This window comes from Notamacropus eugenii, chromosome 2 (genome assembly GCF_028372415.1).
Source record: "Notamacropus eugenii isolate mMacEug1 chromosome 2, mMacEug1.pri_v2, whole genome shotgun sequence".
Taxonomy (NCBI): domain Eukaryota; kingdom Metazoa; phylum Chordata; class Mammalia; order Diprotodontia; family Macropodidae; genus Notamacropus; species Notamacropus eugenii.
This window is the reverse complement of record NC_092873.1, coordinates 296,148,348-296,173,249: the sequence shown is the minus strand read 5'-3', so window position 1 is coordinate 296,173,249 and position 24,902 is coordinate 296,148,348. Positions and strand designations below refer to the sequence as shown.

General features: G+C 40.0%; 1 long non-coding RNA gene across 1 annotated transcript in view; it reads right to left on the bottom strand.

Moving 5' to 3' along the window:
• Positions 1 to 7,171: 7,171 nt before the first annotated feature.
• Positions 7,172 to 24,902, bottom strand: part of LOC140527499 (uncharacterized) — a 29,232-nt gene continuing 11,501 nt past the window's right edge. The window contains exon 2 of the long non-coding RNA XR_011974818.1: positions 7,172 to 7,551. This is a non-coding gene — a long non-coding RNA (uncharacterized lncRNA). The remainder of the gene's footprint in view (positions 7,552 to 24,902) is intronic.

Here is a 24,902-nt window from a genome sequence, read left to right as displayed (position 1 = left end):
TGCACATACAGGCATGTGGATAGATAGGTAGATAGAAAGGCAGTTAGACAGACAGATAGATAGATAGATAGATAGATAGATAGATAGATAGATAGATAGATAGATAGTTTGCATGCTGTCTTCCTTATTAGATCATAAGCTATTTGAGGACAGGGCTTAGTTTTTTTTTTGCCTCCTTTTGTAGCCCCAGTGCTTCCCACAGTGCCTGGCACATAGTAGGCACCTAATAAGTATTGATTGATTGATAGCAGCTGTTCTAATGAAGACCCAGAGATCTTAGTGGACTCCAAATTCAAGATAAATCAGCAGTGTGATATAGCAGCTAAGACATCTAATATGATCTTGGGCTGAATTACTGGAAGAAGGCAAACAGAATGGGGATGGACCCTGGTGATGTTTATTCTGGAGAAGAGAAGGCTTGTGAGGACATGATCACTGTTTTCAGGTATTCGAAGGGCCTTATGCAGAGTAGTAATTAGATTTGCTCTGCTTGGCCACATGATACAAAACAAGTGTGTGGGGGGGGGGGGGGAGAAAAGGGGCAAATGTAGGCTTAGAGTCAGAAGGAACTCTGAAACAATCAGAGCGATCCCAAAGGGAAGGGGCTGCTGGGAGAGGTGATGGATTCCGAGGTTGGATGACTGACCACTTTGGTGGGACTACTATAGTGATGGCTACTGAAACAACTTCCAATTTTAAAAGTCTATGATTATAGAGTAGTGTAAGGGGAATTTTTATGGGATGCAAAGGGCTTTATCTGCTTCATCACCTGCTATTGGACCCTCCCAAGCCCAGACCATCCTCATCTTCTTTCCTCTTCAGACTCATTCCTGACTCTATAGACTTTTTCTACCTTGTTGGGAGCTGGTACCTCCTATATCCTTGCTATCTTCCTTTTATGTCTTGTCTTCCCCCATAGAATACATCTATGCTTTCATCCTAGTCAGTCCTCCATATAGCATCTTTCCAGGGTTCACTGCCCTAACCTGCATAGACATTGGCAGGCCAAATCCCCAAAGGGTACATGATTACTTCTCCCCTTAGGATTTTCAGGATAACCCTAAGGGATTGGGGTATCTGGTTCTCAGGAGCCTACACTGATGTATTTGTTCCTCATTGCTTACTAGCTAGGAGCCTCAATTGGCTTTTAGAAAGAGTATTTACTAAACAGGTATAGCAGGTTCTACTGTTATAAAAATCTCTCTGCCTCATCAACAGATAGATGTTGCCCTCTCCCCTTTAAATATACAAAGTCCCCAGGGGCAGCTAGGTGGTGCAGTGGATAGAGTACCAGTGCAGGAGTCAGGAGGACCTGAGTTCAAATCTCACCTCAGACACTTGACACTCACTAGCTGTGTGACCTTGGGCAAGTCACTTAACCCCAACTGCCTCATCCTGGGTCATCTCCAGTCATCCTGATGAATGTCTGGTCACCGGATTCAGATGGCTTTGGAGAAGAAGTGAGGCTGGTGACCTGCACAGCCCTGCCTCACTCAAAACAAAGTCAAGTGCAAATTGTGTCATTATTTCTCTGATGGCATGGTCTTCTTTGGCAATGAAGGACAAAAACACACACACATAAGCTCCTTGGGGACAGGGATTGTCTTTCTTTCTGTTTACATTTGTATTCCTCGTGCTTGGCATACAGTCAACACTTAATAAAGTCTTGTTGATTTGACTTTTAGGATGTCTTAGTTAACACTGGGTCATTTTGTGGTATCATTCCTTTTAGGGATCCTAAAGCTCTGGGAAATTCCTCTCCATCCACTGGGATTCGTCTTATGTATGGATTGGACTAGGTGGTCTCTGAGGTTCTTTGCAGCTCTCCAATGGTGCAATTCTGTGGTGTTACCCCTCCATGTCAGTGGCTTTCTTTCAAAGTCTGCTCTTCCATGCCTCTTCTGAAGGTCCGTCTTCCTATCCCCTCTTGTTCTCCAGCCCTACTTCCTATGGCTCTTGTCTGCTCCTAGAAAGTGTTGGTTATTTTTCACAGGACTCTTTGTTCCTTGCTGCATTATAATTCTCATGTCATTCCTGCCCCTTCAAAGGACTGTATGATTAGCAAAGGAGTTGGGCTAGTCATGTAATGAGAGCAGATCCCAAATGATAGACAGCCCAGTGCACCAGGAAAACCTATGTACGGTCAAGAAATCTGAAGGAAGCATGCTGGCATGTTTGGTGCATCCACTGTGGAATATTAACAGGAGGACAAAGACAAGAGTGTCCCAGGATGAGGAGGCACAGATCCATTGTTGAAGGTTGGTTGGGTTGATTGTTGTCCTTCAGTCTCGAAGAGGACCAAAATGACATCACTATGCTAGAGTCAAGTTTCAGTGTGTCCAACTTTGGCTGATCAGATGAATACAAGCTTGAATGTTCTACCACAAGTTGGCTACAAGTGGTCTTTGTGAACATTTGGGGTGAATTCTCTAAATTTGCGCATATTCACCCTGATGAGATCCCAGATTCCTTTGAAATATCAAAGTTTTCATCAGCTTTCCAGCAGATGGCACTTGAGTCCTTTACTAATAGCTCCACTTTCTAACCTAGTCCATGGAATAAGAATTTTTAAATACATATACATATATATAATATCTTTTCTTTTTACATGTTTACAAACATTTCCCCCACTCTTCCTCATCTTCCTTCCATCCATCCCATATAACAAAGAATATTTTTTAAAGAAAAAGAAAAAAGGGGGGGAAGGGAAGAGACCTAGCAAAGCTAAACAATATATCAAAATATTTTGAAAATATATGTAATATTCCACCCTTCTTTAACCATCTCTGTCAAGTGGGATGGAAATATTTCCTCGTATCTCTTATCTTGAGCCCTATTTATTCTAACTAATCTTACAACAATGATTTTTTATTTTTTATGGTAGATGTCCTTTCTATTCACATTGTTATAATCTGTGTATATGTTGTTTTCTTGTTTCTGCTGACTTCACTCTGCGTCACTTCATCTGTCTTCCTATGCTTCTCTGTATTCATCATGTTTATTTTTTCAGATCAATCATATTCTGTTGCATTCACGTACCACAACTTGTTTAGCTATTCCCCAAATAATGGGAATTTGCTTTGTTTGTAATTCTTTGCCACCACAAAAACCACTGTAATAACTATTTTTGAGTATATGAAAATGTTCTTATAGATGACCTCTTTGACATGTAAGCCTAGTGGAATCTCTGAGTTAAAGGGTATGGATATTTTAGTCACTTTATTTGTGTAACTCCAAATTTCTTTTCAAAAATGACTGTACTTATTCATGGTTCTACTAACATTGTACTACTCTGCCTGTCTTTCCATTTCCCCTCCAACATTGGTGATTTCCATCTTTTATCAATTTTTCCAGTTTGTTAAGTATAAGCTGAAATCTTGAAGTTGTTTTGATTTCTGTTTGTTTCTCTTTCCATTAGTGATTTGGAACATTATTTCATACAGTTGTTCATAGGTTGCCATTTGTTTACATCTTTTGACCATTTACCTATTGGAGAATTTTTTTTTTAGGCACTAGATACTATATAGTGTCCCAAAAGTCTTGGTACGGTTTTGTTATTCAAGCCTTTATTTCTTTCTCTCTGTCTCTCTTTGTCTCTCTGTCTCTCAGTTTCTCTCTGTCTCTCTCTCTTTGTAATATATGGTAGGATAATAATCTTCATAAGTCTCTTTTTACCTGAGTTCATTTACAGCTGAAAACAAAACTCCACACTAAAGTGCTTTCATTTTTCTAAAGCCATTTCTTTCATATAATAGTTCCCACAGCCCCCAGTATCAGATACTGAGGTCTCCCAGTCACTAGATCAGGGGTTATTAACTTTGTTCCCTTTTTTTGTCTAATCCCAAAGATCCTTTCTCAAAATAATATCTTTAGGTATGTAAATAAAGTATATAGGATTTACAAAAGAATTCAATTATACTGAAATACAGCTAGCAAAATATATATTTTTTAAAGTTGACAGATCCCTGTTTAAGAACTCCTGTACTAGATGCCATTGTAGCTTGTATATTGGTTTCTGTTTACAGTTTCATGGTGGCTTAAAGGTAACTGATATTGTGATGTGTCCTTTCTTCTAGCATATGAATAGTCTTCACAAGTGCATCAGTATTTCCCTTGGCCAGTCATTCAGTCCAGAAGTCCTTACTATTTTCCATGCTCAGCATGTGAGTACAAACACAAGGAAAAGGAAAGAGTTCCTACTCTCAAGGAACTTACTTTCTAATAGGGGAAGGAAACACTTTAAAAAGGAAGCTAAGAAAAGAAAAGAGAGTGTGTGTGTGTGTGTGTGTGTGTGTGTGTGTGTGTGTGAAGAAAGGGGCATGATAGAGTCTGAGCTATAGCCTTTTTGCTTTTGCTAAAATCCATTGCTAAGAAATGGATTAAAAAAAAAAACCAACTACAATTTTGGCAATTGGTCCCATCACTTCCTGGCAAATAGAGGGGAAAGAAATGGAAGTTGTGTCAGATTTTATATTCTTGGGATCTTTAAGTCGTGACAACTGCAGCCATGAAATGAAAAGATGGTTGCTCCTTGAAAGAAAACTATGTCCAATCTGTACAGCATGCTAAAGCAGAGACATCACCTTGCTAACAAAGATCTGTATGGTCAAAACTATGGTTTTCCCAGTAGCAATATAAGACTATGAGAGTTGGACTATAAAAAAAGCTGAGCACCACAGAACTGATGCTTTTGTGTGATGCTGGAGAAGACTTTTGAGAGTTCCTTGGACAGCAAGGAGATCAAGTCAGTAAATACTTATATTAATTCAAGGTATTCACTGGAAGGTCAAATACTGAAACTACAGCTTAAATAGTTTGGCCACAAAATGAGAATATGGGACTTATTGTTAAAAAAACTCAATGTTGGGAAAGATTGAAGGCAAAAGGAAAAGGGGAATGGCAGAGGATGGGATGGACAAACAGTGTCATGGAAACAACTAATATGAGCTTGGACAGACTTGGGAGATAATGAAAAATAGAAGGCGTGCTATGGTCCATGAGGTCATGAAGAGTTGACTGAGGTCATGAAGGTCATGGCTGAGCCACAGCAACAACAATTGGGAGCCCCCCTAAATGGAGATCATGGAAGGAGCTGTATAATCAGGGGGAGAGGCCTAAGGTGCTAAGCGTTCTTCTGAGATGAGAATTCTAAGACTAAAATTATCTTCCAAGATCAAGAGTTTTCTGGGGCATGATGGAGGAGTCTGGAGAGAAATAAATTGTACCCTCTGAGTCTAGGTACTCTAGGAGGACCACCTTCTCAACATCTCTAAGTTCTCCAAACTTCCCCTTGGGAGCCAAGTAGGGTTATTCATCAGGGAAGAAGCAGGAGTCAGTGTGAAATTAGAGGAGTAAGAATGAATTGGAAAAGATGGAGAATCAACACCACCAGCTGCTGTCTTCAGGAATGTCTTCTGTACTAGACATTCAATAAATGTTTCCTCTGTGAGTCAGTAAGGTTTTGCTTTCCTTCCTTTGGTTAGAAGAGGAAAGCAAACTGCGAGCAGACAGAGACAATGGAGCATAGGGGTCCGACCAAGGCCAGGAAAGGAAATGGAAAAATACAGAGAAGAGGAATGTGAAATACTAGTATTGTTTGTGTGGTGGGGAGATCCTGTAGTGTTTTCAGGAGATGGTTGGGAAGAGAAGGGGTAAAAACAGGAAGAAAAATAAAAAGAAGAGAGGAGAAATATGCATGTGTGTGCTGATGTGTATGTTTAAAAGAAGGACAAAAACAGAAGTATTGTAAAGAAATAAAAGAACCAAGACTTCCCCAGACTCCCTCCTAGGGGAGGATAAAATCAAACCTAGAATGATTCAGAAAGTTCATGCCATCCAGCCCACTGCATGATTTATCAATCCCTTCTACTGCATCCCTAACAAGTGACTTCCAGCCTCTTCCTAAGCTTCATCAGCAGAGGCTGACTCACTTTCCCACGAGGCAACCTATTCTATTTTCAGATGCCTCTAATTGTTAAAAAATTCTTCTCTGAGGTTGAAATCTGCCTCAGTCTAACTTCTACCTTTCTTTCAGTTCTCTTTCTATCCTCTCCAGAGAACTCCCAATTTGCTCCTTTTCCCACACGACAGCCAGAGAGAAATTGGAAGACAGGTAGGATGCTCCCCTCAACAAATTATTCTCTTCTACAGTTACCTATACATTTTCCCTCAATTGTTTTTCCATGTGACATGAACACCTGACTGGGAAATTCTTGATCAAATGATCACCAAAGCTTCCTTCTGCTTCTAAAATCATTGTCCCATGATCTCATGACAACATTACTATATGAATCGTATCCTAATCTCCTGCGATGTTTGGGTTGTGTTCCCCAAATACCAGGTGTTCATTTTGCACATACATATTTGGTATGTTCTTATATCTACATTTTAACTCCCCTGTCAATAGTAATGCTCCTTGTGATCAGGGGCTATTTGCCTTTGTCGTTGTCTGACTTGTGCCTGTTACAGTATGTGATCACAGCAGGCTTGTGATATATTGCTTGATTCCAGATTTGGTCTGATCAGGGCTAGTGAAGTAGGGCTAACAAGCCCCCTCCTTTTGAATGGGATACTTGTTCAGCCTAAGGTCTCATTGGGGTTTTGGTAACTACACCACTCTCAAGGTGCTTTTGGAATTTGCCATCAATTAAAGCCTCCATATCTTTTTTCACATGAACTACCCATCTATATTCCATTCTGAAATTTGGTAATGGATTTTTTAAAAAACTTAGATACAGTTTTAACATTTATCTCTATGGAATTTCATTAGATTTAGCTCAGCATTTCAATGTATCACATGAGAATGCCCATAGATCTCTATTTTGTCATTTAACGTCTAGGTTATCCTTAGCATAACATTTCCTCAGGGCTCACTCACTAGCAAGTTGGATCCCCAGAGAGTGGCTTCTTCCCCTACTGCCTAGGGTTCAATTGATAATTCAAAGGGGCTGAGATTGCTGATGTTAATGAGCCCCTATCTGGTGCGTTTTCTGCCCATATCAATCAATAGCTGACATCAATTAGCTTTTTTAAAAGAAATTTACTTAAAATGTATAGCAAGAACAGTAGACTTGACTGAGAAGTTATGGCAAGAATAAAGTAATTCCCACAAACTAGAGGGCAAATTTTCCTTTTACACACAGACACACACACACACACACACACATGCCCATAGTGAGAGTGGGATCAAATTTATATTGCTATTTCAATGAGACACATAGGGCTATAAGGAATATGTGGGGCCCAGCGATACCCTGGACTCCTGACTCCAAGGAATTTCAAGAAATTCCCATCAAGTCTGCTTTGGGTTGAGAACATTTGGACATAGACAACTGATTCCCTTGTTCATCTTGGTTGGTTCCTTGTGGGGTGCAGTGTCTTGCCTGAGATGGGCTAGGTGGAGCAGATTGCTCCTCAAGACGAACTCTTCACCTGATTTAGCTACTTCTGCTACTGTTTCCATTGATCTCTGTTACCAACTACAGCTGCTGAGGGCATAACTCTTCTGACCTTTTGAAGCTCATGAGGTTGTCATGTGGTCAACTCATTCATCTATAATGAGGAAAAAATAAACAGAAAAGAGACCAAAGGAACAGTTGCATCATAAATTCACAAACACAGAGCGCCTGGGTGGGAGATAGAGGCCACTGCCCTGCCTCCACCTGGAGACTCACAGCAGTGTTTCTCAGGAAAAAATCACCAGGAAAGAGAGCACATTGATTCAGGTTAGGCTCATGCTCTCTCGTATCACTTGCTCTTTTATCTTCTCAGTCAGTCAGAAGACTCTTTTACTGTTACAGTACCAGGCTCTCCCTTCTTCTTGGCCAGAAGAAGATTCACCACACCTTCTGTTGGATTGAAATCAGGTAGGGTATAGTTTGTATGTTCTATAAAACTCACCAGGAAGGGCAAAAACTGAGGAGGCTCCAAGGTCTGACCCTCAGTGCCTAGTCCCCTGTTATACAAGCATCATCTGTGTAAGAAGCAGTGTGATTTAGTGGGGGAAAAAAAACGTGTTTGAAGTCAAAGGAGTTGGATTTGGATCCTATCTTTGCTACTTTTGATCTGTGTAACCTCCAGCCTTATTCCATATACCTGGACTTCTGTTTTCTCATTGCAAAATGAAGATGTTCAACTAGGTGTTTTCTGGGGTCCTTTCCAGGTCTAACTTTTACGAACCAGTTAGGTAAGCAGAGGATAAATATGCCCTTTATTTCTTCCGTGAAGTTACTAATAAAAATGTTGAACAAGATAGCCAAATACAAAACTCTGTGGCACTCCAGTAGAGACTACTCTTCAAGACAACATCAGCTTATTAATCAACACTATTCAGGTAATGCCTTTCAACCAGCTTAGAGTCCCATATCTCTCCATCTTGTCCATAAGAAGATGGTGAAGGGTGCTAACAAATACATCCTTGAAATCTACTTTCACTACCTCTACCACGTTTTCTCAGACCGCTTCCTTCCTTCTCTCCTTTCCTGGGTATGACTTCATGCTCAGTAACTGTCAACCACAATCCCACAGTCCCACAATTCAGATTTTGGAAGAGATGAAGAGTAGGTTTTCCTCTTCAAATTACAACAATGCTGAAGTAACACTTCACATTCATTAAATAGATAAAAATAGCTAAAAGCAATGAAACTTAGTACAGTCAAGGTTGTTGAGCACATTCATTGTTAGTGGAATTTCAAACTTATGTAAACTTTTATACAGCACTATAGGGGTACATTGTAAAAATTATGAAAATAACAATACATTCTGACCCAATAATCCCATAATTGAGAATATAGCCTTAAAATATTATAACAAACAACAGAATAACTATTTACATAAAACTCTTTTAATGGCATTATATATAAAAAATTTATACCTCAACTAATAGTATATTAACGTGCCTGTTTTCCTATAGCCTCTCCCATATTTGTAATTTTCCTCTTTTTTTGGCCATCTTGACCATTCTTATGGATGTGAGGTAGAATCTCAGAGTGGTTTTAATTTATATTTCCCTAATAATTAGTGATTTGGAGCATTTTTAATATAGCTATTGATAGCTTGGATTTTTTTCCCTTGGGATGAGCCTGTGTATTATATGCCATTGAATAAAAAGTGGAAACAAAATAATTATCCAATAATAGGTAAATGGTTGAGTAAATGGGAGTACATTAATTAAATGGAATCCGGGTATGAAATGTGCCAAATAATCTAGAAAGATCCATATAGAACACTACAAAATAAAGGAAGCAGAATCTGAAGGTTGGAGTCTACCCTATGACCATATAATAATTAACTTAATAATTAATATCAAGAAAACCCAGGTGCTCCATCAGCCACCACCACACCATCCATATGTGGAACCATTGGTTACAACAAATGGAGAAGTTTTGAATGCTGTGGATAAGTTCACTTACCTTGGTAGTGTATTTTCCAGGGATGTACACATTGACAATGAGGTTGGTACATGCATTGCCAGAGCTAGCTCAGTGTTTGGGAGGCTCCAGAGAAAAGTTTGGGAGAGAAGAGGTATTAGACCGACTACCAAACTGAAGGTCTACAGAGTCGTTGCGCTGACCTCATTGTTACATGCTTGTGAAACATAGACAATCTACCAGCACCATGCTAGGAAACTGAATTGCTTGCATTTGAACTGTTTTAGGGAGATTCTGAGGATCACCTGGCAGGATAAGGTACCAGACCCTGAAGTCCTTGCTCAAGCTGAACTTCCAGGCATTCAAACTATACTTCAGAGAGCGCAACTCTGATGGCCTGGCTACATTGTTCGAATGCAAAAATGTACACTTGCCAAAAAGACTATTTTATGGAAAACTTGCATGGGGAAAACAATCACATGGTGGACAAAAGAAACGATATAAGGACCCTCTCAAAGTCTCTCTCAAGAACTTTGGATTTGACTGTGCAACATGGGAGATGCTGGCACAGGACTGCTCAGCATGGCATGCCCACATTAGAAAGAGTGCTGTGCTCTTCGAGCAAAGCAGAATTGAGACAGCTAAAAGTAAATGCAGGATGCACAAATTTGGGATATCCACCCAAAATATTTGCACATACTATCTGTGCACTACCAGCTTGTGGTAGTCATTCTGAGCTCATATTGGTCTGATCAGCCACAGTTGGACACATTGAAATTTCACTTTATTATGGTGATGTCATTTTGGTCCTCTTCGAAGACAGAGGACAACAACCATGACCACATAGCAGGAAAAGTGAGTGAGAATGAAATGAATGAACAAAGAATCCTGAAGAAAACTTAGAGAGAGTGACTGAAAAGATTTTTTTTAGGATACTTTATGCTTGGTGGCACAATGAATGGAGCTCTGGGCCTAGAATCAAGAAGACCCAAGTTCAAATTTGACCTCAGACATTAACTGTGTGACCCTGGGCAAGTCACTTAACTCTGTTTACCTTATTTCTCAAATGAGCTGGAGAAGGAAATGTCAAACCACTCCAGTATTTTTGCCAAGAAAACTCCAAATGCAGTCATGAAGAGTTGTATATGACTGAAACAATAGCACGGATTGAAAAATAATTACTAAGCATATTTAGTTGACTGTATTTGTGTTCAATGTTTATCTTTCAATAGATTATTATTTTTAAAAGAATAATTTTTCCTCATGAAAAAATTGGGTAGCCTTTCTATACAGGTATACAGTAATAGGTACAGGGTTTTCAGTCAGTAGTGACTGAATGTGTGTTTGCATGTTTCTCTTGAGCCTGTGAAGCTTATTGCATTCACTTCACCTAACACTGCCCTACGATCAGACTTTTTGTGTAAGCTCTCTCATATCTTTGTCTCCTTAACTGTGCAGAAGCGAACCTTCTCTTCCTCCCCTTCTTACCACCTAGAGATCAAATGAACTAACATCTCTAAGATCTCCATCCAGTGCCCTCAGAAAATGGGCACCGATTAGTAAGCCTCTTGGTCTGAGTAGTGGAAAAAAAATGAGTTCCTTTTGAAGGCGATAGGGTGAACTGAGTACATCAACTTTACTCCGGATATTTGACTTCCTGTATCTTCCCTTGAACAATGCCATCTCTGTCTCACCCCCTGCTGAGCAGCCCTGGGAGAACCAGGTTCATTCATGTCACATGTCCTGTTCCTGGAGTGAGTCACTGGAGACTTGGACTGCAGTTTTAACCTTCACCATGGAGGGAGGTGAGAAACGTATTAGAATAGAAATCTTTCAACCCTGGTGCTTAATGTTCCGCCCTGGGCCTTGACATTGCAACAGGCAAATGAGGGTCAGACAACGTGGGCAAATAGACTGAGTGACCTGCTCAGAATCCTCCAACAAAAACATTCTCGGCTTTGCTTAGTTTAGTGTGAGTTACCTGGTAGCAAACTCAGTGGTGAATGTTCAGTGCTTGCAACTTATTTGTAAATGAAACTTTTCTCTAATTAAACTCTACTTGCAAAGCAAATTATTTTTGACTATTAAAAAAAGTAAATGATCATTTGTTATGGAATTTGGAGAGGAGATACCTGATTAGGTACCTTCCAAGATTTCTTCTGCCTCTGAGATCCTATTATATTTTTTTCAGCTAAAGTAAAACAAAGTTTATTAAAAATTCATCATATTTTGTTGACTTAAGGACCCTAAGCATTTGTGACGCTTGTATTCACAAGCAGGCCAGATAGAATCTCAGCTAGACAGAGTCTGAGTTGGATTGAATCTGAGCCGAGATTCTATGATTAATAGACATTATTTTTAATAAGTTTTTTTAAAAAAAAATCAGACCTGTGATGTCATTGGCACGAGGAAATGCGGGTAAGAAGCTACCAATTCAGATTGTTAATTTGTAGTCTTAGAGAGTATCCCGGGCCTTGACGGGTTAAGGGACTTGCTGAGGATCCCACAGCCAGTATGTCAGAAATGAATCTTGAACCAAAGTTTTGCTGATTCTAAGGCCAACACTTTATCTACTATGTCATGCTTTGTGAATTTAAATAATAATAGTTCATAAATATAGAGAGGAGCCAGTCATCAGGCGTTGATTAACACTAGAAGGACTAGGCATGTTAATTGATGCATAAAATTTATTGTCATTTTACTCTGAAATAAAATTGTTCATTCTATCTTTATTTTCTTTGCCTTGTGGATTTTAAAAATGCATTGTGCCAATCCGTGCAGCTTAATCCTTTGAGGTATTATTAAATTCTGTTCTTTCATTAGGAGCTTATTATGTGCCAGGTACTTTGCTGAGAGGTGGGGATACATAGAAAGGCAAAAACTGTCCTCCCCTCACATCCCTTCCTTTCCCCATGTGCCCTTGCAGTTCTGGGAGGTGAGTAGCTGAAGTATTGTTCCGTTTTACAGATGAAGAAAATGAGTCTTCATGATGTTTAACTAATAATGGCTGTCAGGGTAGGGATTCAGAGCCAAGCATATTTCCAGGACCTTCTCTTGCTATTGTGTCTAAACTAACATCCTAATCCCAAACTCAGGACTCTTTCTACAGCCCCAAGCTGTATTCCCCATCACTGCTGATGTTTTCCAAAGAGAAGGATATGAGAATGACCAATACCTAGAGGATCTGTGGGTTCTCACTATGAGACGCAACAGAAAAGGGAAATGGGGGCAGAGAAGAATCCCACAGGGATGACTGAAGAGCCATAATGGAGTTTCAGCTTGAGAAATACAGATCTTTTGATGACACATTCACATGATGACATGTGCATCATAGATGGCTCATGGACCAATCCATATATGGCCCTCATAATTCCCCCTTTCCTAAAGTTAGGAACTCAGGAAAATGCTAGTAGACACCACAGAGGGGAACTATAATATAGTGGAAAGAGGTAGTCACATGGAGACCTGACTCTGCTGCAATTAGCTGTGTGACCTTGGGCCTCAGAGAATGACTTCAATGGAAGGAACACAAAAGAGGAAATTGAAGGGTTTGCACTACATGATTCTATGGTTGGCTTCTAGCATTAAGATTCTGTCATTGTTTTGGAAAGCATCACGGCACCTCAGCCTGCAGCTGGGGTACAGAGGAAATAGAAGTCTAGTAAACCTGGATTTGAGTCTCTGCTCTGCCACTGCATAACCTTGGGCAGGTCACTCAATTTTTCTTGACCTCAGTTTCCCCAACTCTCAGAGAAGATAGTTGGAATGGATGGTGTTTTAAGTTCCTTCTTTTTAAATTTTTTTTGTATTATACATAAGTTAAACAAAAGTAAAATCACTTCCAACAACTACAACAAAAGGAATTTGCAGAGTCCTCTGGAACGTTCTCTACCCCTTGAAAAGCCACACATGGATTTCAAGAAGATATGATAGCCTTGGAGTTAAATTTCTATATTCCACTCTAGATCCTAGAACTTGAAAATCTAAGAGGTGCTACTTACTGGCTTTTTGGCTTTGAGAAAGTCAAATTATCACTCTAGGCTTCAATCTGTGAAATGAAAGAGGCTGGTTTTGTTGTTCACTCAAACCCCTTGCAGGTCTAAATTCTACGCAGGTCTACTATATACTAGCAGCCTTTCTATTATAGCCCAATGTCTCTCTTCCTTCATTCCAATCTTGTCCAGCTATGCAAGATACCAGGCTGTGAAGTCAGAAGGACAGAGTACGAGGAGAAGGAGCCTGCAGGGTCCAGTCCGGTTGGACCTTTAGAGGGTTGTCCCACAGGACCTAATGAGCCTTTCATTCCTAAAAGCAAGGAGGCCCTTCCAGGCTCCCCCTACAGAGAAAGGCTTCTACTGAAAGGAAGAAGAGAAGAAGGAATGAAAGGGAAAGGGGGAGTTTCCTTTCTGAGGTTTTGTGCTGCTATAGCGTCACCCATGTCTAGAGTTCTCTTACAAAGTCTAGGCTAATAATAAGATAATAGGATTATAGATTTAGAGTTGGAAGGGACTTCAGAAGCCATAGAGTCCAACATTTTCCTTTTATAAATGAGGAAACTGAGGTACAGTATGTAACTTACTCAGAAACAAGAAATATCTGAAATGGTATTTGAACCCATTCTTTCTAATTCAAGCCCAATGTCCCATAAACTATGCCAGAGGTGGGGATCCTATGTCGTTGAGGCCACATGTGACATTCTAAGTCCTCGGGTGCAGTCTTTTGGCTGAATCCAAGTTTTACAGAATAAATCCTTTTCTCAAGGGGATTTGTTTTGCGAAGTTTGGATTCAGTCAAAGTGCCACACTTGAGGACCTAGAGTCACACGTGGCCTTGAAGCCACAGGTTCCCCACATTTACAGTATGCCACGTGGTTTTAGAGTTTTTCACATAAATTATCTCATTTGACCTTCACAACACCTTCTGGTGTAGGTGATAATAATATCGAATATTTACATAGCACTTAAATTTTTTCAAATCATTTTATGCATATTATTTCACTTGCGTCTCATAACAACCCTTTGAGTTAGCTGCTACAGCTATTATTATCTATATTTTATGGCTAAAGAATTTAAAGGACACATCCATGATCAGACAACTTGTAATATTTAGAAGGTAGTATATGAACACATCTTCTGGTTTCCAAAGGCAGCACTCTATCCACTTTGTCATATGACCTTTCCAATAGTAAGGACAGGTGCTATGACCCCCCAGTTTATAGATGAGGAGACTGTGGCTTAGAGAACCTTAAATGACTTTTGCCACTTCACACAGAAAGGACTCAATCTTGATTAAGTTCAATGTTCTTGGTCATGGACACCAGACAAATCTCTGTCCAGTTAACAGTAACAATACTATAGATCTGTATGGTATGTTTAATGGTTTGAAAGTATCTTCACTTCACCAACTGATACATGGTCAAAGAATATGAACAGGCAGTTTTCAGTAGAAGAAATCAAAGCTGTCAACAATCTCAAGAAAACTAATTATTAGAGAAATGCAAATTAAAACAACTCTGAAGTACCATCTCACCCTCACCAGATTGGCTGAGATGACAGAAGAGGAAAAGACTAATGTCAGAAGGGTTGTAGGAAAGCAGGTACACTCATACACTGTTGGTGGAACTGTACACTAGTCTAACCATTCTGGGGAACAATTTGGAACTATGTACAAAGGACAATAAAACTGTGCATATCCTTTGATCCAATATTACCACTAAAAGGAGAGTAAGGAAAAGGAAAAGGACCTATATGTACAAAAATACTTATAACAGCTCTTTTGGGGTGACAAAGAATTGGAGGCTGAGGGGATGTCCATCAATCAGAGAATGACTAAATAAATTATGATACATGCATATGATGGAATATTATTGTGCTGTAAGAAATGATAAAAGGAATGGTTTCAGAAAAACCTAAGAATTATCTGAACTGATGAGAGGTGAAGTAAGCAGAATCAGAACAATTTGCATAATAATAACAATATTACAAAGATAAATTAATTCAATGATCTACCACAATTCTAAAGACTCACAATGAAAAATGCTACCCACCCTCAGATGGAGAACTTACAGACTCAGATTGCAAACTGAAGTATATTTTTTCCTTTATTTTTCTTCCCTTCTCCCCACACGTGCCTAAATGGCATTCATTGGCCATCTGAGCTTGCATGCTATTTGATTGATAGGTTGAAACATTCATTTTTTCAATAGGTATTTTTCTGAGTGGCCACTATGTTCAAGGTGCTGCTTTAGGTACTTGAGGTAAAAAGACAAAAATAATTCCAACAGTTTCAGAGTTTACTGGGGAGGGTGGAGTGGAGAAAGGGATATGAAATGTGGCAGCTAGGTGGTGCAGTGGGTAGAATGGTAGGCCTAGAGTCAGGAAGACTCATCTTCCTGAGTTTAAATCTGGCCTCAAACGCTAGCTGTGTGACTCTGGGAAAGTCACTTCACCCTGTCTGCCTCAGTTCCCTCATCTGTCAAATGAGCTTGAGAAGGTAATGACAAACTACTCCAGTGTCTTTGCTAAGAAAACCCCAAATGGGGTCATGGAGAGTTGGACATGACTGAACAATAAACATATAGCATTTTGTGTCTGAGGCTTCCTCTTGCCTTTAAAGGCCTGGATACACTTGGGGGATGTCTAGTTTGGATGGCATATGGAATAGGTGGAGGACAATAATGTGAAATAAGACTGGAAAGACTGTTGAAGGCCTTAAGACATCTGACAGGAGTATGCCAACGCAACACATCCAGTTGGGGTTATCGCTAAGCAAAGTAATGAAGTAAATGAAGTTAGTTTGTTTTCAGTGCTTTTCTCTTTAACACCTGACCTCTCTTTTTTAATCTCTTCTAGTTGCTCCAGGAATTGCTTCATAGTCTGCCTCCCTAGGGTAACCCATTTTTAGGAACTTTCTTACTATCTCCCCACTCTAACCCACCAGTCAATACTTAACTGTTTTGGGATATCCATCATTCAAGGGTCTTCTTGAGATTCAGTTTTTCTAGTTAACTATTTTATATTAATGACATTTTGCAAAACATTGACCAAATATTCTCTCATTTCAGCTTCACAACAGCTTAGTTTGGGTGCCATGTTATCCTGCAGGCTTCTCTAAATCCCCACAAGCTGATTCCACACTCGCGCGCCCCCCCCCCCCCCATCTACTTCATCTGGATACTCTGTGAGTTAGTACTACAGCCATTATTATTGCTGATTTACGGATGAGGAAACTTAAGTGGAGAGAGGTTAAGTGGGCCCACAGCCCGCAAACGTCAGAGGCAGGATTTGGACCCAGGTCTTCCTGATTCCTGCTCCACTATTGTATCCACCACCCTGTGCTGCCAAGAAGGTTAATGTTTTACTCCTTCTGGGTTACACATTTGTGCACTTTTGGAGTCGAACCTATAATTCAGAAGAATAATTGCAAATATCTGGAATTATAGCCAGCACAGTAGTCGAAAGAAGGAGATATTTTGGTTCAGAGGACATTTCAGCGGCCCTCAGATGATGTTATGTAGGCAACACTCTAGTGAACTGATGCATAGGCCCAGCTTTGCCCTCAGGTCCTTTGGAGAGATGGTGTATAGAAGGGAGCAGAGGGGAGAGGGTAATGAGGACTATGAAGGATTGACCATCAGAGTAGCTGTGGCTCAAATAGGAAGTTGCTAAACCTAGTGCAGCCTCAAGTTGATTGGCTGGGCCAGCTCTCATGGCCAGCAGGTGTCAGCACTCTCATTTATAAGAGACAAAGCCTTGTAGAAATAAATGCTGGCCCTTTGTTCGCCATGCTGTTCCCTGGAAAAATAAGTCCCTGAGGGTCTAACTGTCCTGTCCTGTAGTTATCAGACCACACCAAAGCAAACTCTACTTTGAACAGAAATGCTATGGGATGACAGAATGGGAACAGCTTTAGATGCAGTCACAGCCAGGGGAGCTTGGACACCCTCATCCCTCATGTTCCATTACCTAGTTAGATGCTGAGGCTCTGGTTTGGGTGGGTTAGTAAAAAAAAAAGGGGGGGGGGGAGGAGTACTTATTTAAAATTTTAAATTGAAACTTTTAAAACCACCTTAGTCATTCTCAATTCTAAGATCTGAGTTTAAATCTTGGAGGCTCACAAAGGAATACAAGAGAAGAATATCCTAGCATCTCACAGTTGAAAGAGAGCTCAGAATTCATCAAGGCCAATCTGTATCTGAGCAGGCATCCCCTCTGCAATATTCCTTTCAAGTGGTCATCCAATCTCTACAGGATGACATTCAATGATGGGGAACTCAGTCTTTCCAGGAAGTTCATTTTCTTTCTGAACACCTCTCAGTTTTTTTACTTCCACATAGTCTAAAAGGGAGGACAAGAAACTTCAAGTCTCCCCCTCCCCCAATATCTTTTCTCACTTGCTCAGAAACAGTGGAGTAGAAAGGCAAAAAGAGATTGTTTCAGACCTAGAAAGGCCCTCTAGCTACCTTTCTGTCATTTGCAAAATGAGGAAACTGAGGCCCAGGGGCTATTAAGCACCTTGCCCAAGGTTCTGAAGCTACTTAGTGGAAAAGCTGGTTTCCCAACTTCTGACCACTTTCTGCCCCTCCCTGCCTTCCAATATCCTTCTAGTAAGTTAGCACTGGTACTAGAGGAAGAAATTGTTCAGTGACCACTAGGATAACTGACTTTCTCACTTCCAAAGGGGTCGGGAAAATGTTGGTAAATGGATCACCTCAACTGTCTTCAAACTCACAAGTGGTCTCTTGTCTAGTTTGCTTTGCAGGGGTTTCCAGATGTGGTAAGGATTTCAGGGAGAAAAAAAACTAATGTGAAAACGAGAGGTACCACAGTCAAAGCACTTTAAAAGTATCAAATGCTAGAGAAATCCCAGAGATCGATTTCCTTCTAAAATCCTGAAAGTAGACACTTGCTTTAAGGAAAGATAAAGAGCCCAATGAAGAATAGTCTCCTGTGCCTTAGTTTCTGTCTCTCTGATGGGTGTACTCTTCATTAAACATTCAGCTGACACACATTTATTGAGAGATCATTGTGGCAGATGGTATACTGTCCTACAGAGTAAGGGTAACACAAAGATCAAATAATACATGACATCCTCAAGAGGTAGTGCAATGGATAGAGCACTCATCTTTATGAGTTCAAATATGGCCTCACATACTTAATAGCTGGGCAAGTCACTTAACCCAGTTTACCTCAGTTTCCTCATCTGTCAACTGAATTGGAGAAGGAAATGGCAAACCAAGAAGCCCCCAAATGGAGTCAGGAGTCAGGCATGAGTGAAAAGTCTATGACAATTTGTCCTCAAATTTATGACTTAATAAAGGGAAGGGGAAGGGAGAATAAGACTTGTTTGAATAAATACAACAGAAAATATAATTGAATAAGAGAGGTGTAAACAAAAAAGATTGAAGAATATGGAATGAATGAATGAAAAGCATTATTAAGTACTATATTTCAAGAATGTGATACAAATACAACAGGCAAGACAGTTCCTGCCCTCAAGGAGCTTATTTTCCATTTGAGGACGATAGCACATTATAGTGGTGGCCAGGGAGGGGTGTTTTGGTCTGGAAAGTTGCAGAGTGAAATGGAGCCTTGGGACAAGCAATTGCCTGTCCTTTTTAGGGATAATAGTGTTGATTTGATAACTGTTTCCAGAGGTAAAGAAAGAAAGCAGTTGGGAGTAGGGGAAGAAGTGAAGGGAAGGGGATGCACGCAGCAGTATGGAAGAAAAATAGCTGGAAATACAAAGATCAAATAAAATATGGCTCTTGTCCTCAAGTTTACAACTTAGTAGAGGCTCAGAAGAGAAAGATTGCAACAGAAAATATAATTAAATATGAAGTGTAAAAAAAAAATTTGAAAACATGTCTTGGGTCTAGTTTGGTCTAGGTATGGTAAAGTCTCACCAGTCAGGAGCCCAAGGCACCAGGGTAGGAGCTGGAGTCCTAGTTAGAGGGAGCATGGCATGGATATTACCAGAGAGCTCAAAGAGATTAATTTTGACTAGGGAAACCATGGCAGGCTTCTTGTAGGAGCAGGCATTTGGGTTTGGTCTCCAATTGTTAATTATGATTGGACCTGGCATAATTAAATAGAGACTGTCTAAAGCTGCTTGGCTCTCCTTTGAGTTCGAGAGTGGAGTTAAGTTGCTAGAATAAGAATGTGTTATAATAGACAGGGCACTGGGTTTAGTGCTAAAATGCTTGGGCTGAATCTTGTCTCCGCCCACTAGGCATGTGACTAATAAAGTCATTGTGATCCTTAGTATCTCAGTTTATTTCTCTATAAAATAAAGGAGTTTGAACAAAATTTTCTCAAAGGTTCCATTTAGTTCTGAGTCTATGAATCCTCTTGAAGCTATCAGAGACTGTCTGACACCTACAAGGTTTTGAACTTTTCTGCTCCTGGCATCTGTTGCTATACTAGATTAATAGGTTAAATGTCATACTGTGAAGTTAATATTTCTTTAGTGTATTCAACATGCGTAGACTATAAGCTATTGCCTGGAAGATGGAAAAAGCCCAAACTTTGAGCCTCTTTTCTTTGAGGAGAAACTTCTTCTACTGCAACCCAATTGTTGTTGAGTCCTGTTCCATTCTTTGTGACTCCATTTTCTTGACAAAGATACTAGAGTGGTTTGCCATTTCCTTCTCCAGCTCATTTGACAGATGAGGAACTGAGGCAAACAGAGTTAAGTGACTTGCCCAGGGTCACTCAATTATTACATGGGTGAGGCCAGATTTGAACTTAGGAACATGAATCTTCCTGATTCCAAGCCTTCTGGCCTATCCACTGTACCACCTAGTTGCCTACTCCTACCCAATAGGTATCCTCAAAACACAAACAAATAGCTTCCCTTGAGACCCTGGATATAGAATCAATTAGGGGTCCAGCTTTGGGCAATGGGATCAAAGCCTCAGCAGAAGGCAAACCCACTTGAAGTTCAAATATTTCATCTAGACTAGAGGCACATTTGCATTAAATTGTCAATGGCGAAAAAAAATAGAAGGCCTTTGAAAATGATTGCCTTTTCAGCATTGATTTTTCAAGGTAGAGAGTGGCAAAGCTCCCAAGAGGTTTAAGACAAAAACTGAGTATGAGTTGTCTTTCAAAAGCAGGATAATCCTTTTTTCAGGACTCATGGGGTAGACTGACTAGGTCTGAATTCTCTTTGAGTTTTTCACAGGTTTTTATTCTTTGGAATGGTGTAAATTTCAAGGGTGTGCTGGAGCAAGCTTTGAGAACTGATTGTTCAATTCAATGGGAGCATTCACATACCTCAGAAATTGACAAATGCTACAAATCAGGACCTGGTTTATTGTTCTGTTGCGTGTCTCTAAACTTAAGTCATAGAGAAAATGTTAATACAGACTAAACTTAAAAGTATGTTGTGGGTACCTATTTTTTCCCCTGAAGAGCTGATGTTAAACATTTCTCAGCATACCATGGATATAATGGTTAAGTTTCAAGAGGTAGACATTGATTGACATAGAGAGACAAAGTATTCCACAGTAAAATGCGACTGTTAAGATGTCCTATTACTTTATGTGATTTGTTTCCTGGGTTAACTTGGTCAAGTCATTCCACTATATCTGAGTCTCATGAGTTTCCTAATCTTGTAAAATGAAAGGAGTAGATGAGATGAACTCTACTGACGCTTCTAGCCTTGAATCTGCTTCATATTGAGGGAGTGGGTCCATACATGGTAGAAAGAATTTAAATCTCAATGAAACTATCCAGTCCTAGTAGAAATCTAACCCATTGTGACTGGGATCTGTGAGTTCAGCCTTGTAGACATAGGCTAACAGAACTGAAAGACCAAACTATCCTCTCGTAGGCATTATAATAGTAAGACCAGTAAGTGAAATATTTAAAGGTAGGGTAGCATAGTAGATAGTGTTCAGATAGTGTTCTGGGCCTGGAGTCAGAAAGACCTGGGCTCCAATTCTGGCTTGGAAATTTGCTAGCTGTTAGAAAGCAGAGGGTATGACATCGAACCTCTTACATGCCTCAGGCAGCTCCTTAGGATTTATATTTTAGGGGGAAAGGAGGAATAAGCATTTATGTGTCTTCTACAATGTGCTAGGCACCTTGCTAAGAGCTTTATAATTATTATCTCATTTGATCCTCACAACAACCTTGGCAAGTAGGTGCTATTATTATCACTATTTTACAGATAAGGAAACTGAGGCAAAAACAGGTTAAATGACTTGCCCAAGGTCACACAGCTAGTAAGTGTCTAATGCTGGATTTGAACTCACGTCTTCTTGACTCCAGGCCTGATATGCTATCTACTCTACCACCATGCTTAATAAATACTTGGGTACTGGATCTGTATTATAAGGTATAAGAATTAGAAAATTCAAACATGCTTGTGCCAAGCAAACAGATTTCCATTTATTAAAAGTACTTCAAAAAGTAGTTGATTTGCAGGTTAAACTAATAATTAGCTTCAGGAATAGAAATGTGAGTAGACATACAATTTAGGAATGAGCAAATAATTATTTCTGTTTTATGTGCTAGCTAGTGTTTGCTAAGACTTAGGGATAATATATCCTATTATTACCGAATAGGCTCATCTTGACAGTTGGATATACAGAACTTGATTCTTTTTGCCCTTGGAAGGACACAGATAACAGGTGACTGGTGATGTCATTGTTGCCTTTCTGAACTTGTTTCTAAAAAGCAATGCCTTGATTAGGACAGAACTCTTAGCATCACACCAAGGCAACAGTTGCTGAAGAAAATGACAAAGTCTCACCTGTTGAAATACTACACCCTAAAGATACCGCTCTGGAGAGAACTCTTAGAGGAACAGGGACCTTACTCAGACTATGACAGTATCAGGAGGAACCGACCATCTCCCAAGATGTGATTGAGGATGACCCAAGCACTCAGCAAGGTCAGGTCTCTGTATCCCTGACCTGCTGACCTGCAGTATCTTGGTCTCTCTAGTTTTCTCTATCCTTTTCCCCTCAATTCTCTTTTTTCCACTTTGATCTTTTCACACACTCTCTTCTAACCTCTCCCCTCTCCAACCTTGTCATTTTTTCCTCCCTTTGGATATTGATTTGACATATTAATCACTACAATAATAGCTAAAAATTCCACTGTGCTCCATTAATCCAAAGGGAAATCCTGTGTCAGTCACCAGATGCCTTTGGGTACACTTCTACATTCTTCCCAGGCCTTTGGACAGTGGAAATTTCTAAGGTTCCACTTATTAACCAAACAGGAGGCCATTATGTAAGGCTACATTGAAGAGGGAGAAGGGGGCAAAGAATGTGGGAGGATTTTTAATCAATGGAATAGTTAGTCACCCATCACTGAGCCTGACAAGCCTAGAGGAAAACCTTGGGCTCTCCTGGGGCATGAGCTGGAGACAGGTAGAGATAAAGTCCTTAGGAGTATTGCCAGGGGTTGGTCAGTGTGACTTTAATGAGGTTGAAGTTTGGCCTTGTTAATAGCTCTTATTATGATAAGGGTCTAAGTCACGTGGAGAAAGAGAAAAATAGAAGAGCTCCCCCTGGAAGGTCTGTCCGATTTTAGCTCATTAGCTCCCTAGGTGTGGCTGGGGATGGCTTCTTGCCATGCACCCAGGGGATGCTACTTCCTGTACTCTAGAACAGACTTTCCAGATGTCTTTCTTCCTGCCATGTAGAAAGCTCCTTGTTCACATGAAAGGAGCTACCTGATGCTTTGAGAAGCAGTGGGGTGACAAAGTCCAGCTAATTATTTTAATCCTGGAGGGCCCCTAGATATAGTGGAGAGAAAATTGGATCTGAATTCAGAAGCCTTGGGGCTGAACACTAGCTTTATCACTGAATACTGGGGAGGTTTGGGGCAAATTACTTTAGTTCCCCAGGGCTTAAGGAAGGTTGTCATGTGTAAAATGAGTGACTTAGACGTGATAGTCGCTAAAGGCCCTTCCAATGTTAGATTCTATTATCCTATAACTTCAGGAGCAGGTTGTCTTTTCAGAGGGAAAGCAAACATCATTATCCTATAGCTACAGATGCCACCTCAATCCCTGGCCACCCATCATGCAAACACAATTGATCACAAGGGGACAGCATGAGAACAGGTGAAGGATTTGTGTAATGCAGCTGAAAAACACCACTAAAAAACAACTCAAACCATATAATCTAGAAATCATAGAGTAGAAAGAGATAGCGTGGTGGTGAAATGACTAGAGTGCCATACCTGCAGTCAGGAGGACCCAAGTTCAAATCCAGCCTCAGATACTCACTATCTTTGTGACCCTGGACAAGTCACTTGACCTCTATTTGCCTTTTTTTCTTCATCTTTAAAATGGGGATAATAATAGTATCTACCTCATGGGGTTGTTTTGAGGGTCAAATGAGAAAATTATTACAAACAATAATCACAAAGTGCTTAATACAGTTCTTGACACATGGAAGGAGTTATATAAATGTTAGCTATTTTCATTTAGAGATCATGTCATCTAATACCTTAATTTGACAGATATCACTGAAGCCATCTTTATTTATGAAGGAAAATACATATTTTTATTCTAAGCAGAGTAGCAAATTTCTTGGAGATAGGATTAATACAGGTTGGTTTGTCTTATGGGTAAAATTTAGAAATTAATTGGAGTCAAACAGCAGAAATATGGTGACTGGTTCTTGTCCTGGTCTGTAATATGGATTCATTCTGAATATTCTTTCCCAAAGTGACATGGTAAAGACAAGTACTTATTTACTAAGCATTACAAGTATTTATTTACTGTGTACTCAATACTGTGTCAAATAAAAAAAATGAAAAAATTCAAATGAAAAAAGACAATTTCTTGACCTCAAGGAGCTTATAATCTAATTAGAGAGATAATGGAAGTACATAAGGATAGTGTAGTTTGATCAATAACACATTGTTGGATATACACTTGTGGAAGGGGATAGGGACCTTTATTAAGGACATTATGACAAGAATAGAAAATAAAAGTAGTCCATTGTCCTCCTACGCCTGCAAAAGTGTCTTCTGGAAGTTCATTAAAGCTCAAAGGTCATTTCTACGGCCCAGACCCTTGCTATGAGGGATGGGATGGGAGTTGAAAGGAATGCATTCACCCCATCCACTTTTGCATGCCAACTAGTATGACTAGAAACATAACTTAGAAATGAGTTGATTTGCATTTGGTTCAGGGCAGTCTCACAAAAGACCAATGACACTGTCTTCAAGGAAGAAGCTATACAGATGAAAACTCCAGCAAATGTCAGCAGTAGCTTAGTGGGAAAGCAATGGTGGCAGTGGAGATGGAATGGATGGGTAGATGAATGAAAAATAATTTTTGAATTGCCTTCTCTGTGCCCAGCACTGTGATAAGCACTCTAGATAGAGATAGAAAATCAAAGAGCTGATCTCCTAACAGGGGAAGACAATACAAATAAGAAAATTCAGCTGCAGGGCCAATGGAAAGGCCCAGAAGTTTTAAAAGAATGGCAGTGGGGTGAATTGGAATTGGAATTAGGGTAAACCAAGAAGTCTATAGAGTATGGTTGCAGGACAGATAGTAAGG